A 15,081-nucleotide genomic window follows, 5' to 3' on the forward strand; every position below is an offset into this window, starting at 1 on the left:
CCTTGCACCTGTACACGCAGGTACTTTTTGAGGCTCCTCTACTGTTTTTTGTTTTGTTTTGTTTTGTTTTTGTTTTTTGAGACGGAGTCCCAGGCTGGAGTGCAGTGGCACTCACTGCAACCTCTGTCTCCCGGGTTCAAGCTATTCTCCTGCCTCAGCCTCCCGAGTAGCTGGGATTACAGACACACACCACCACGCCCAGCTAATGTTTGTATTTTTAGTAGAGATGGGGTTTCACCATGTTGGCTATGCTGGCCTGGAACTCCTGACCTCAAGTGATCCGCCTGCCTCAACCTCCCAAAGTGTTGGGATTACAGGTGTGAGCCACCGCGCCCGGCCTTCACTACTTTCTGAGGTTCAGCTTTTGTGTTGCTGCCCGCTAAATGCCTGACACAGCCCCTCCCCACTTAGTATGTTTCTCATCACTCTATTTTATTAACCTAATAGCTACTTTTACTATCTGAAAAACAAAAGCAGACTCTGTTATTGCCAGGTACAGTGACTCACGCCTGTAATCCCAGTATTTAGGGAGGCATAGATGGGAGGATAGCTTGAGCCAGGAATTGAGACCAGCCTGGGCAACATAGCAAGACCTAGTTCTCAAAACAAAACAAAACAACAAAACAAAAAGACAAAAACAAAACACTCAGTTATTTATTTGGTTTATTTTTTAATTTAATTTTCTTTTTTTGAGACAAGAGTCTTGCTCTGTCCCAGGCTGGAGTGCAGTGGCGCAATCTCGGCTCACTGCAACCTCTGCCTCTCAGGGTTCAAGCGATTCTCCTGCGTCAGTCTTCTGAGTAGCTGGGATTACAGGCGCACACCACCACGCCCAGCTAATTTTTGTATTTTTAGTAGAGACAGGGTTTCACCATATTGCCCAAGCTGGTCTGGAACTCCTGACCTCATGTGACCTGCCTGCCTCAGCCTCCCAAAGTGCTGGGATTACAGGCGTGAGCCACCATGCCTGGCTGGTTATTTACTGGTTTATCTGCTTGCTATCTCACTAAAGTATACGCACCAAGGCCGGGTGTGGTGGCTCATGCCTGTAATCCTAGCACTTCCTGAAGCTGAGGTGGGAGGATCATTTGAGCCCAGGAGTTCAAGACCAGCCTGGGCAACAGAGTGAGACTGTCTCTACAAAAAAAAAAAAAAAGAAAATACAAAAAATTAATCGGACATGGTGGCACACGCCTGTAATCCCAGCTCCTTGGGTGGCTGAGGCAGGAGAATCACTTGAACCTGGGAGGCAGAGGTTACAGTTGTGCCACTGTACTCCAGGCTGGGCGACAGAGTGAGACTCCGTCTCTAAATTAAGTGTCAGCACCATGGGAATAGGAAACTGGTTTTGGTAACCGCTTTATCCAGTGACCCTAGCACACAGTAGATGCTTAATAAATGTTTGCTGAAATAATGCTTTTTTTACTTTTTTTGAGACAGGGTCTCATTCTGTTGCCCAGGCTAGAGTGCAGTGGCACAATATCTCAGCTCACTACAAACTCCGCCTCCTGGGTTAAAGTGATCCTCCTGCCTCAGCCTCCCAAGTAGCTGGGATTACAAGTGTGTGACACCACGCCCAGCTAATTTTTTTTAGTAGAGACGGGCTTTTACTACTTTGCCCAGGCTGGTCTTCAACTCCTTGGCTCAAGTAATCCACCTGCCTTGGCCTCACAAAGTGCTGGGATCACAGGTGTGAGCCATAGCACCTGGCCAGAATATAGTAATATTTTTAAAATGTATTTTAATATATGATACTTAAAAAAAAAAAAAAAAAAAACCTTGGCTATTTTAGTTGGTTGATTCTTTCAGTTAAAACTGTGGAATTCTGTTGAGTTTCTCCACAGAAACTCCATTAGAATTTTTTTCTTCATTCCTTTGAGACAGAGTTTTACTCTGTTGCCCAGGATGGAGTGCTGTGGCAAGACCACGGTTCACTGCAGCCTTGAACTCCCAGGCTCAAGCAATCCTCCCACCTCAGCCTCCCGAGTAGATGGGACTACAGGCACGTGCTACCATGTCCAGCAGGTTTTTCATTTTTTGTAGGGACAGGGTCTCTCTATGTTGCCCAGGCTGGGTTCACAAATTCCTGGGTTCAACTGATTCTCCTGCCTCAACTTCCTAAATACTGGGATAACAGGCATGAGCCTCCACTGGAATGTTTAAAAAAAAAATAAACATTTTTTTTTTTGAGACGGAGTCTCACTCTGTTGCCAAGGCTGGAGTGCAGTGGCACAATCTCGGTTCACTGCAAGTTCCGCCTCCCAGGTTCACGCCATTCTCCTGCCTCAGCCGCCTGAGTAGCTGGGACTACAGGCACCCACCACCACACCCGGCTAATTTTTGTATTTTTAGTAGAGATGGGGTTTCACCTGGCGTTAGCCAGGATGGTCTCAATCTCCTGACCTCATTATCCACCTGCCTCGGCCTGCCAAAGTGCTGAGTTTTCAGGCATGAGCCACTGCACCCGGTTCTAAAATATTTTTATTGTGGCCGGGCCCGGTAGCTCACTCCTGTAATCCCAGCACTTTGGGAGGCCGAGGCAGGCAGATCACCTGAAGTCGGGAGTTCAAGACCAGCCTGACCAATATGGAGAAACCCCATCTCTACTAAAAATACAAAATTAGCCAGGCATGGTGGTGCACGCCTGTAATGCCAGCTACTCGGGAGGCTGAGGCAGGAGAATCACTTGAACCTGGGAGGCAGAGGTTGTGGTGAGCCAAGATTGCGCCATCGCGCTCCAGCCTGGGCAGCAAGAGCGAAACTCTGTCTCAAAAAAAAAAAAAAAAAAAAATATATATATATATATATATATATATATGAAATTGTAAAATAAAGCATCCATAGATGCATACACACAGCCAGATTCAAGAAACCACATAAAACAAATGCATACTCTTTCCCTAAGCGGCCTGAGGTGATCTGGGAAAATGGTTCGCTATTCACTTGACCCAGAGAACCCCACAAAATCATGCAAATCAAGAGGTTCAAATCTTCGTGTCCACTTTGAGAACACTCATGAAACTGCCCAGGCCATCAAGGGTATGTATATACAAAAAGCCACGAAGGGCCGGGCGCGGTGGCTCAAGCCTGTAATCCCAGCACTTTGGGAGGCCGAGGCGGGCGGATCACAAGGTCAGGAGATCGAGACCACAGTGAAACCCCGTCTCTACTAAAAATACAAAAAATTAGCTGGGCGCGGTGGCGGGCGCCTGTAGTCCCAGCTACTCAGGAGGCTGAGGCAGGAGAATGGCGGGAACCCGGGAGGCGGAGCTTGCAGTGAGCCGAGATTGCGCCACTGCACTCCAGCCTGGGCAACAGCGTGAGACTCCGTCTCAAAAAAAAAAAAAAAAAAAAAAAAAAGCCACGAAGTAGCTGAAAGACGTCACTTTGTAGAAACAGTGTGTACCACTCCAATGTGGAGTTGGCAGGTGTGCCCAGGCCAAGCAGTGGGGCTGGACACAAAGTCAGTGGCCCAGAAAAAGTGCTGAATTTTTGCTGCACATGCTTAAAAATGCAGAAAGTGGCCAGGGGCAGTGGCTCATGCCTGTAATCCCAGCACTTTAGGAGGCGGAGGCAGGTGGATCACCTGAGGTCAGGAATTCAAGACCAGCCTGGCCAACATGGTGAAACCCCATCTCTACTAAAAATACAAAAATTAACTGGGTGTGGTGGCACGCGCCTGTAGTCCCAGCTACTAGGGAGGCTAAGGCAGGAGAATTGCTTGAACCCGGGAGGCGGAGGTTGCAAAGCCGAGATTGCGCCACTGCACTCCAGCCTGGGCGGTAGAGCGAGACTCCGTCTCAAAAAAAGAAAAAGAAAAAGTAAAAACAGAGAGAGAGAGAAAGAAAGAGAGGAAGAAAGAAAAGGATTTTTGCTTGCATGGGTGAGGGAAGATGCTTTTAGACCTCTTAAATAACTTCCGTCCTCCCCCCCATTCTTAATACCTTGGGTGTTCATGGTAGAAAATGTGACCCTTCTCTGTCCCACCCTGTCCCAGGCTGAGGCTTGAGTCAGAAAAGAAAAGAGAAAGGGAGAAGGAGGTTCCCAGCCACTCCAGAATGCATGTGAACCCCTTGGGAGCCACTTTCAGCTCCTTTGCCATTTTGAGGGCCTCTTGGAAACTCCAAGGCACCCCTGCCCCCATCTGGAATGCCCAACTGCCCAGAGACTGCGCCTGTCTCTGAACATGTTTGTTTTTTTTTTTTGAGACAGAGTCTCGCTCTGTCGCTCAGGGTGGAGTACAGTGGCGCAATCTCAGCTCACTGCAACCTCCGCCTCCCGAGTTCAAGCAATTCTTCAGCCTCAGCCTCTCCAGTAGCTGGGATTACAGGTACCTGCCATCATGCCTGGCTAATTTTTTGTATTTTTAGTAGAGATGGGGTTTCACCATATTAGCCAGGATGGTCTCGATCTCCTGACCTCGTGACCCACCCGCCTTGACCTCCCAACGTGCTGGGATTACAGGCGTGAGCCACCACGCCCGGCAGAAATTTTTAAAAATTAGCTGGGCATGGTAGCATGTTCCTATAGTCCCAGCTACTCAGGATCCTGAGACGGGAGAATTGATTGAGCCCAGGAATTGGAGGCTACAGTAAGCTATGATCACACCACTGCACTCCAGCCTGGGCCAAGAGCAAGACTGTCTCAACCCAGGTGAAGTAGCTCATGCCTATAATCCCAGCAATTTGGGAGGCTGAGGCGGGTGGATCACTTGAGGTCAGGAGTTTGAGACCAGCCTGGCCAACATGGTGAAACCTCGTCTCTACTAAAAATACAAAAGTTAATCGGGTGTGGTGGCGCCCCTCTGTAGGCCCAGCTACTTGGGAGGCAGAGGCAGGAGAATCCCTTGAACCCAGGAGGTGTAGGTTGCAGTGAGCCGAGGTCGAGCCACTGTACTCCAGCCTGGGCGACAGAGCGAGGCTCTGTGTCAAAAATCATCATGATCGTTATCATCTCCACTTCCCCCTTGACTTACTGAATCTTCACGAGCTGCCAGCGGCGGCTTTGGGCTCCCTCTCCGGAGCCTGGGATCAGCCGGAAAGGAACGCGTCAGAGCGGCCTGAACGGCTGCTCTCGGTTTCGCCACCAGAGGGCGGTGCTATCTAGGGTAATCCCCCGGGGTCCGCCGTTGTCAAACCCAGTATATATAGAGAAGGAATTTTCAGGGCGGCAGGGGGAGTCTATCTCTAGCTTTTTCTTATTGTTGCAAAAATAATTTCTCAAAAATAAAAATAGGCCGGGCGCGATGGCTCACGTCTATAATCCCAACACTTTGGAAGTCCGAGGCGGGTGGATCACTGGAGGTCAGGAGTTCAAGATCAACATGGTGAAACCCTGCATCTACTAAAAATACAAAAATTAGCCGGGCATGGTGGCCAGCGCCTGTAATCCCAGCTACTCAGGCGGCTGAGGCATAGGAATCCCTTGAAGCCGGGAGGCAGAGGTAGCAGTAAGCTGAGATCGCCCCACTGCACTCCAGCCTGGGTGACAGAGAAAGACGCTGTCTCAAAAAAATAAATAAATAAAAAATAAAATAAATAAATCGTAAATTACAAAACAATGACGAGCTTTAAAACATCGGCTGGGTGAGGTGGCTCATGACTGTAATCCCAGTACTTTGGGAGGCCAAGGCGGGCAGATCACGAGGTCAGGAGATCAAGACCACCTTGGCTAACACGGTGAAACCCCGTCTCTATTAAAAATACAAAAAATTAGCCGGGTGTGGTGGTGGGCACCTGTAGTCCCAGCTACTTGGGAGGCTGAGGCAGAAGAATAGCGTGAACCCGGGAGGCGGAGCTGGCAGTGAGCCGAGATCGCGCCACTGCACTCCAGCAGGGGCGACAGAACGAGACTCCGTCTCAAAAAAAACATAAATAAATAAAAAATAAAATAAAATAAAAGAGGGCACAGTTTTGGGCACCTGTAGTTCCAGCTAGTGAGCAGGCTGAGATGGGAGGATTTCTTGGGCCCAGTAGTTCCAATCCAGCCTTGGCAACACAGCGAGACATCCCACCACCACCACACGTGCCTTCCCCCACCACCGTATTAAAAGAGAGAGATTCAAAGGTTTGGAACTAAAGAGAACTAGGTTCAAATCTTTTTTTTTTTTTTTTTTTCTTTTTTGAGATGGAGTCTGGCTCTGTTGCCCAGGCTAGAGTGCAGTTGTGCTATCTTGGCTCATTGCAGCCTCTGACTCCTAGATTAGAGTGATTCTCCTGCCTCAGCCTCCCAAGTAGCTGGGAGGTAGTGCTCACCACAACACTCAGCTAATATTTTATATTTTTAGTAGAGACAAGGTTTCACCAGGTTGGCCTGGCTGGTCTCAAACTCCTGATCTCAGGTAATCTGCCCACCTCAGCCTCCCAAATTGCTGGAATTACAGACATGAGCCACCACGCCTGGCCTAGATTTAAATCTTGACCCTTCTGAGCTGCGTGACTTGTCCAAATTCCTGAAGGTCTCAGAAGCTCAATTTATCTCCTTTCTGGGGCCAACTTGAGGTTGAGATAAAATGGATTACGCAAGTGTCTGATGGTGTAAAGGTGGTGCTAAATAAATGTACACTGCTACAGTTATTATTTCCTTAGTGACTTCACAGCTGTTTGCTCTGCAATGCACAAGTTCCCAGACTGGAAGGAACTATGGGGAAAGGCTAATGGGGGAGGGAAGAAAGGCAACCCCACTCCCTTCTGAGCACCAGCCCAGATTCTGAGTCATCCTTTCTGTCCTGAGTGTTTGAGGTCCTGCTCTTGGGTTGACCTTTCTTGGTGACCTGGATGTGAGTACAGTGTGGCAGGAAACACTGTGGTTAGCTTCTGGGGGTGGTAGAGGCCAGTCACTGGACACAATGTGCCATTACATAGTCCTAACAACCTTGTGGGCTTGTCTGAGAAGAATCCTGCATGTCTCAAACCAGAAAGAATTTTTCATGCTCTTCCTTGAACCTGAGTCATCTATTTCTTGTACACTTTGTCTAGGACTCTGTCAAGCATCTCTCAGTCTTAGGACCCCTGCTCCAGGAATCCTTACCTGATGGGATTGACGTCTTTTCTATGCTCTTCCAGGCCTGTGTGCTTACCCCATTACAGCATTGATCATCTAGGAATCAACTTATTTAGTTAAAATGATCACCATTCATGGTGCCAATGAGCAAACAGATATCATGTGCCTCCTGATATCATACACTGAGAAGAACACAGTATCACTGCCAAAAATACCTAACAGGCACCTTATGGGAAAGAAACATCAGCATCAGACAAATGCAAAGTGGAGGACGTGCTACAAATAACTCAAAAATATCAGTGTTTGGCCAGGCATAGTGGCTTATGCCTGTTGTCCCAGCTACTCAGGAGGTTGAGACAGGAGGATCACTTGAGCCCAGGAGGTTAAGGCTGCAGTGAGCTGTGATCTCACCACTGCATTCCAGCCTTGGTGACAAAGCGAAACCGTGTTTCAAAAAATATCAGGGCCCTGCCAGGTATAGGGAATGCACCTGTATTCCCAGTTACTCAGTAGGCTGAGGCAGGAAGACTGCTTGAGCCCAGGAGGTTTGAGAACAGCCTGGGCAAGATAACAATGACCTTGTCTCAGAAAAAAACAAAAAAAGGACCAAAGGGACATGACAATAAATGCAGTGGATGATTCTGGATGGGGTCCTGCTCATTAAAAAACATGGCTGTGATGCTATGTGTGGTGGCTCATGCCTGTAATCCTAGCACTTTACAGTGTATCCAGGCGGATCATGAGGTCAGAGTTCGAGACCAGCCTGACCAACATAGTGAAACCCTGTCTCTACTAAAAATACGCAAATTAGCTGGGCATGGTGGTGTGTGCCTGTATTCACAGCTACTCAGGAGGCTGAGGCAGGAGAATCGCTTGAACCCAGGAGGCTGAGGTTGTGGTGAGCTGAGATCATGCCACTGCATTCCAGCCTGGGCAACAAAGGGAGACTTCATTGTGGTTTTTTTTGTTGTTGTTGTTGTTTGTTTGTTTAAAAAAACAAAACAGGGCCGGGCGCAGTGGCACAAGCCTGTAATCCCAGCACTTTGGGAGGCCGAGACGGGTGGATCACGAGGTCAGGAGATCGAGACCATCCTGGCGAACACAGTGAAACCCCGTCTCTACTAAAAAATACAAAAAACTAGCCGGGCGAGGTGGCGGGCGCCTGTAGTCCCAGCTACTCGGGAGGCTGAGGCAGGAGAATGGCGTGAACCCGGGAGGCGGAGCTTGCAGTGAGCTGAGATCCGGCCACTGCACTCCAGCCTAGGCGACAGAGCGAGACTCCGTCTCAAAGCAAAACAAAACAAAACAAAATCAGCTATTTCCAGGCACAGTGGCTCATGCCTGTAATCCCAGCTCTTTGGGATGCCGGAGTCAGAGGACCGCTCGAGTTCAGGAGCTCAAGTTCAAGACCAGCCTGGGCAATGTAACAAAACCCTGTCTCTACAAAAAAATACCAAAATTAGCCTGATGTGGTGGCATGTGCCTGTAGTCCCAGCTGCTCAGGAGGCTAAGGCAGGAGGATCACTTGAGCCCAGGAGTTGGAGGCTGCAGTGAGTTATAATCACACCGCTGCACTCCAGCCTGAAATGACAGAGTGAGACCCTGTCTCCAAAACAAAACAAACAGAAACACAAACCACAGCTGTTTAGGTCATGCTTGACACAATTGATGCAACTGGAATATGGACCATAGATTAGATAACAGTACTATGTCAGGGTCAGATTTCCTGAAATTGTTAGCTGTACTACAGTTATATAAACACTTTTTTTTTTTTCTTAGTAAAGGGCAAAAGGCACACATTATGTGTGCAATATATTCTTAAGTGGGTCAGAAAAAGAAGATGTACAAAAAAGTGTGTATTATCTCACCCTCCATGAGTGTATTATATAAATATATATGCATACGTCTCTATGCGAGTTTATTTTATCTATGCACTTATGTATTACGTATACGTGTGTGTGTGTGGTGTTGTTGTTTTGTTTCTTGTTTTGTTTGTTTGTTTGAGATGGAGTCTTGCTCTGTCACCCAGGCTGGAGTTCAATGGCGCAGTCTCAGCTCACTGCCACCTCTGCCTTCCAGGTTCAAGTGATTCTCCTCCCTCAGCCTCCTGAGGAGCTAGGATTACAGGCCTGAGCCACTGTACCTGGCCTCTTTTTTTTTTTGGAGACAAGAATTTCACTCTGATGCCCAAACTGGAGTGCAGTGGTACGATCATAGCTCACTGCAGCTTCCAACTCCTGGGCTTAAGTTGTCCTTTTGCATCAACCTCCTCGAGTAGGTGTGGGAGTACAGGTAGGCACCACCACACCTGGCTAATTATTTATTTATTTATCTGTATATTTATTTATTTATTTTGAGACGGAGTTTCGCTCTTGTCACCCAGGCTGGAGTACAATGGCACAATCTTGGCTCACTGCAACCTCTGCCTCCCCGGTTCAAGAGATTCTCAGGCTGGGCGTGGTGGCTCACGCCTGTAATCCCAGCACTTTGGGAGGCCGAGGCGGGTGGATCGCGAGGTCAGGAGATTGAGACCATCCTGGCTAACACGGTGAAACTCCTTCTCTACTAAAAATACAAAAAATTAGCCGGGCGTGGTGGCGGGCGCCTGTAGTCCCAGCTACTCGGGAGGCTGAGGCAGGAGAATGGCGTGAACCTGGGAGGTGGAGCTTGCAGTGAGCCAAGATTGTGCCACTGCACTCCAGTCTGGGAGACACAGCGAGAGTCCGTCTCAAAAAAAAAAAAGAGATTCTCCTGCCTCAGCCTCCCAAGTAGCTGAGATTACAGATGCCACCACGTCCGGCTAATTTTTTTTTTTTTTTTTTTGTATTTTCAGTAGAAATGGGGTTTCACCATGTCAGCCAGGCTGGTCTTGAACTCCTGACCTCAGGTGATCCACCTGCCTTGGCCTCCCAAAGTGCTGGGATTACAGGCATGAGCCGCTGCACCCAGCCCTAATTTTTTATTTTTTGTAGGGACGGGGTCTCACTTTGTTACCCAGGCTGGTCTGAAATCCCTGGCTTTAAGTAATCCTTCTACCTCAGTCTCCCAAAGTGTCAGGAATACAGGTGTGAGCCACCCTGCCCAGCCTGTTCGTGTATGTTGTATATATGTGTCTCTCTGTATGTAAGTGTGGCTTTCTCCATATATGTATATATATGTTTATATGTATTGCATATGTATGTCTTTCTGTATGTATTGTATATATTTATATTTTATGTCTCTATGTGTGTTTATTTTTTGGATACAAGGTCTTGCTCTGTTGCCTAGGCTAGAGTGCAGGGGTGCAATCTTGGCTCACTGTAGCTTTGAGCCTTGACTTCCCAGGTTCAAACGATCCTCCCGCCTCAGCCTCCCAAGTAGCTGGTACTAAAGGAATGTGCCACCACACCTAGCTATTGCTTTTTTTTTTTTTTTTTTTTTTTTTTTGAGACAGAGTCTTGCTCTGTCACCCAGGCTGGAGTGCAGTGGTATGATCTCTGCTCACTGCAGCCTCCACCTCCTGGGTTCAAGAGATTCTCCTACCTCAGCCTCCCAAGTAGCTGAGATTACAGCCACACACCACCATGCCCGCTAATTTTTGTATTTTTAGTAGAGAAGGGGTTTCACCATGCTTGTCAGGCTGGTCTCAAACTCCTGGACTCAAGTGATCCACCCACCTTAGCCTCCCAAAGTGCTAGGATTACAGGTGTGAGCCACCGTGCTGGGCCCTAGCTTTTTTTTTTTTTTTTTTTTTTTTTTTTTGAGACGGAGTCTCGCTCTGTCGCCCAGACTGGAGTGCAGTGGCCGGATCTCAGCTCACTGCAAGCTCCGCCTCCCGGGTTTACGCTATTCTCCTGCCTCAGCCTCCCGAGTAGCTGGGACTACAGGCGCCCGCCACCACGCCCGGCTAGTTTTTTATATTTTTTAGTAGAGACGGGGTTTCACCGTGTTAGCCAGGATGGTCTTGATCTCCTGACCTCGTGATCCGCCCGTCTCGGCCTCCCAAAGTGCTGGGATTACAGGCTTGAGCCACCGCGCCTGGCTTTTTTTTTTTTTTTTTTTTGAGATGGAGTATTGCCCTGTCGCCCAGGCTGGAGTGCAGTGACTCTATCCTCTGCCTCCCTGGTTTAAGCGATTCTCCTGCCCCAGCCTCCAGAGTAACTGGGATTACAGGCGTGTGCCTCCACGCCTGGCTAATTTTTACATTTTTAGTAGAGATGAGGTTTCACCATGTTGGTCAGGCTGGTCTCGAACTTCTGACCTCATGATCCGCCCACTTCGGCCTCCCAAAGTGCTGGGATTACAGGAGTGAGCCACTGCGCCCAGCCTGGCCCCAGCTAATTTTTAAAATTTTTTGTACAGACGGGGTCTTGCCATGTTACCCAATCTTGAACTCCTGGGCTCAAGCAGCCCTCCCACCTTGGCCTCCCAAAGTACGGGGATTACAAGCATGAACCACCTTGCCCAGCTTAATGGCATCTACATTTGTAGTGAAATGCACATAACAGACCAGGCACGATGGCTCATACCTGTAATCCCAGCACTTTGGGAGGCCAAAGTGGGTGGATCACCTGAGGTCAGGAGTTCGAGAGCAGCCTGGACAACATGTCAAAACCCCGCCTCTACTAAAATACAAAAATTAGCCAGGTGGTGATGGGCACCTGTAATCCCAGCTACTCGGGAGGCTGAGGCAGGAGAATCATTTGAACCTGGGAGGTGGAGGTTGCAGTGAACAGAGATTTCACCACTGCACTCCAGCCTTGGCGACAGAGTGAGACTCCGTCTCAAAAAAACAAAAACAAAAACAAAAGAAAGAAAAAGAAAAAAAGAAATACACATAATATAAAATTGATCATTTTAACAATTTTTTTTTTTTTTTTTTTTTTTTTGAGACAGAGTCTTGCTCTGTCGCCCAAGCTGGAGTGCAGTGGCCGGATCTCAGCTCACTGCAAGCTCCGCCGCCCAAGTTTACGCCATTCTCCTGCCTCAGCCTCCCGAGTAGCTGGGACTACAGGCGCCTGCCACCTCGCCCGGCTAGTTTTTTTTTTTTGTATTTTTTCAGTAGAGACGGGGTTTCACCGTGTTAGCCAGGATGGTCTTGATCTCCTGACCTCGTGATCCGCCCGTCTCGGCCTCCCAAAGTGCTGGGATTACAGGCTTGAGCCACCGCGCCCGGCCCATTTTAACAATTTTTAACTGTGTTGGCCAAAGTAGCCCACACGTTGGGATTGGAGACCTAGTCTTGCCCACCGTGATCGCCCCAGCACAGTATGTGTATAGTATACTCAAAGAACAATTGATCAGGATGACCTTGTCTTTGCTGGGTTAAAGGCCACATTCTAAAGCTCAGTTTTTGGTCAGGCACAGTGACTCATACCTGTAATCCCAGCACTTTGGGAGGCCAAGGCGAGCGAATCCCTTGAGCTCAGGAGTTCGAGACCAGCCTGGGCAACATGGCAAAATCCTGTCTCTACAAAATCTACAGAAATTAGGCAGGTCTAGTGGCACAAGCCTTTAGTCCCAGCTACTTGGGAGGCTGAGGTGGGAGGATCACTTGAGTCTGGGAGGTTGAGGTTGTGGTGAGCTGTGATCGTGACACTGCACTCCAGCCTGGGTGAGTGAAAGCCATCTCAAAAAAAACCATAAAATAGGGCCGGGCGTGGTGGCTCATGCCTGTAATCCTAGCACTTTGGGAGGCTGAGGTGGTGGATAGCCTAAGCTTAGGAGTTTGAGACCAGCCTGGGCAACATGGTGAAACCCCACCCCCTCTACTGAAATACAAAAAATTAGCTGGTGTGGTGGTGGGTGCCTGTAGTCCCAGCTACCTGGGAGGCTGAAGCACGAGAATCACTTGATCCTGGAAGGCAGAGGTTGCAATGACCCGAGTTTGCACCACTGCACTCCAGCCTGGGTGACAGTGAGCCTCTGTCTAAAAAAAAAAAAGGCCAGGCCAGGCCAGGCACAGTGGCTCACACCTGTAATCCCAGCACGTTGGGAGGCCAAGGTAGGTGGATCACCTGAGGTCAGGAATTTGAGACCAGCATAGCCAACACAGTGAAACACCGTTTGTAGTAAAAATACAAAAAAATTAGCCAGGCGTGGTGGTGCACACCTGTAGTCACAGCTACTCGGGACACTAGGCTGGAGAATCGCTTGAACCCAGGAGGTGGAAGTTGCAGTGAGCGGAGATTGCGCCATTGCACTCCAGCCTGGGTGACAAGAGGGAAAAAAATAAATAAATAAATAAAATAAAAAATAAAGAGCAGTTTTTAGAATAAAATCTAGAGCCAACTCAAGGCTACAGGGTAGACTCTTTTGTAGACTGCTCACAGCAGGTGCCCTTAAGACCCTGGGTCTGTGATGTGTTTTGTGCTGTGGGACACATGGCTCCAAAGAAGTCCCTGAAAATCAGATCATGAAAAGGTCATCGGGTTGGGAAAGTAATTGATCAGTTCTCTCAGTTTAAGAAGCTGGGGAAGCCGGGCGCGGTGGCTCACGCCTGTAATCCCAGCACTTTGGGAGGCCGAGGCGGGCGGATCACAAGGTCAGGAGATCGAGACCACAGTGAAACCCCGTCTCTACTAAAAATACAAAAAATTAGCCGGGCGCGGTTGTGGGCGCCTGTAGTCCCAGCTACTCGGGAGGCTGAGGCAGGAGAATGGCGTGAACCCGGGAGGCGGAGCTTGCAGTGAGCCGAGATCACGCCACTGCACTCCAGCCTGGGCGACACAGCGAGACTCCGTCTCAAAAACAAAACAAAACAAAACAAAACAAAAACAAACAAACAAAAAAAAACAAAAGAAGCTGGGGAAGAGGAGGAGCTTGCATTCTGGGATAGCCTGGGATAGCTATGCCCTTACTCAGAGAGAGGCTGGGGGGCTTGGGGGTGGACAGGCCAGACGGTGACCATCTGAACCTACTCCTCACTGGGGTTTTCCTCCCTCCCTTTCCCGTCCACTGCTGCTGGGAGGGATATGCTGTCCTGGCATCTGGCCCAGCTGACAGGGCCAAGTGTATGAGTGGCAGCCTGCACGTCAGCCCTTGGGTGTGCAGTTTCAGATTCCAGAGAATGAGCTGGCTCGGAGCCCTGCTGAGTCAATGCCCTTCTCCTTGCCAGTGCTCTGAGCCAACCTGCCCTGGGTTCTTCCTGGCAGGCTGGTTTTCTGTGCCAGCCTCCCCTTCTTGACAGGATATAGGGGAACTGGTAGGGAAGGGGCAGAGGAGATCGGTGCAAGTTTGAATGCATACTTAGCCTTGTGGAATGAATGTGGTCCAGCCCTTTAGCCTCACTCAGTACTTCCTTTGTCCCAACTCTATCCCTACCCCAGGCTCAGAGTGTTGCGGTATCTCTACCTGCCTGGGAACTTCAAACATACAGGGGCTAGGCTGAGAGGGCAGCAGCACCTTCATTCAGTGCGTGAGTGAATGAATGAACGAGGGAGAGAAAGAGGAAGGTCTTCCAGGTCTCAAACTTTTTTTTTTTGGTGACACGGAGTCTCACTCTGTCACCCAGGCTGGAGCGCTGTGGCGCAATCTCAGCTCACTGCAACCTCCGCCTCCTGAGTTCAAGCGATTCTCCTGACACAGTCTCCCGAGTAGCTATAAGCACGTGCCACCACACCTGGCTAATTTTTTCTTTTTAGTAGAGACGGGGTTTCACCATGTTGGCCAGACTGGTCTCAAACTCCTGACCTCAGGTGATCCGATTGCCTCGGCCTCCCAAAGTGCTGGGATTACAGGTGTGAGCCACCGCATCTGGCCACAAACTTTTATTTTATTGCTTTTTTAGAGACAAGATCTCACTCTGTTGCCCAGGCTGGAGTGCAGTGGCACCATTGTGGCTCATTGCAGCCTCTGCCTCCTGGGCTCAAGTGAGCCTCCCGCCTCAGCCTCCCAAGTAGCTGGGACCACAGGCATGGGCCACCGCCCTGGCTTCCTCCTTTCCTTGTGTCTCCTCTTTCTGTTCTCTAAGTTCCTGCTTTATTACAGGCAAAGATCAAGACACTGAAGACCCTGGCCGTAGAGGGTAAGCCATGGGGGTGAGGCCCTGATTCAAGTCTGCCGCTAAGGCACTCATCATTTTGGATTCAGGGGAGAAAT

Source organism: Macaca nemestrina, chromosome 20 (genome assembly GCF_043159975.1).
Source record: "Macaca nemestrina isolate mMacNem1 chromosome 20, mMacNem.hap1, whole genome shotgun sequence".
Classification (NCBI taxonomy): Eukaryota; Metazoa; Chordata; class Mammalia; order Primates; family Cercopithecidae; genus Macaca; species Macaca nemestrina.